Raw genomic sequence first — 331 nt, 5'->3', positions numbered from 1 at the left:
TGTTTACTGATTTTTACGAGTCGGCAAGTAAGAAGAGGAACAAATCAGGTACAAGCCGTGTTTGACTTTAACCACCCTGGGAGTTCAGAAGTTCGGTAAGTCTCATAATATTCTATTCATGGGTATAATGTGTTCATTACGGTTTCAAATAATGTAACAACAAACATCAACACAAACCAATAAAATGTAATGAGGTGTAGATAGCTGACCGTAGATTAATGCTTGAAGAATTTTGTCGGGGGGTGCGGTCAGCAAAGAACAACATAAATAAACAAAACCATATTTATTTATTTTATGCCGACGTTTCGACCTGAGTTTCAGGTCTTCATCA

This window comes from Halyomorpha halys, unplaced genomic scaffold (genome assembly GCF_000696795.3).
Source record: "Halyomorpha halys isolate HHAL.00 unplaced genomic scaffold, Hhal_1.1 Scaffold158.1, whole genome shotgun sequence".
In the NCBI taxonomy this organism is placed as follows: Eukaryota; Metazoa; Arthropoda; class Insecta; order Hemiptera; family Pentatomidae; genus Halyomorpha; species Halyomorpha halys.
The sequence above is the reverse complement of the archived record's forward strand: the minus strand, read 5'-3'. Positions refer to the sequence as shown.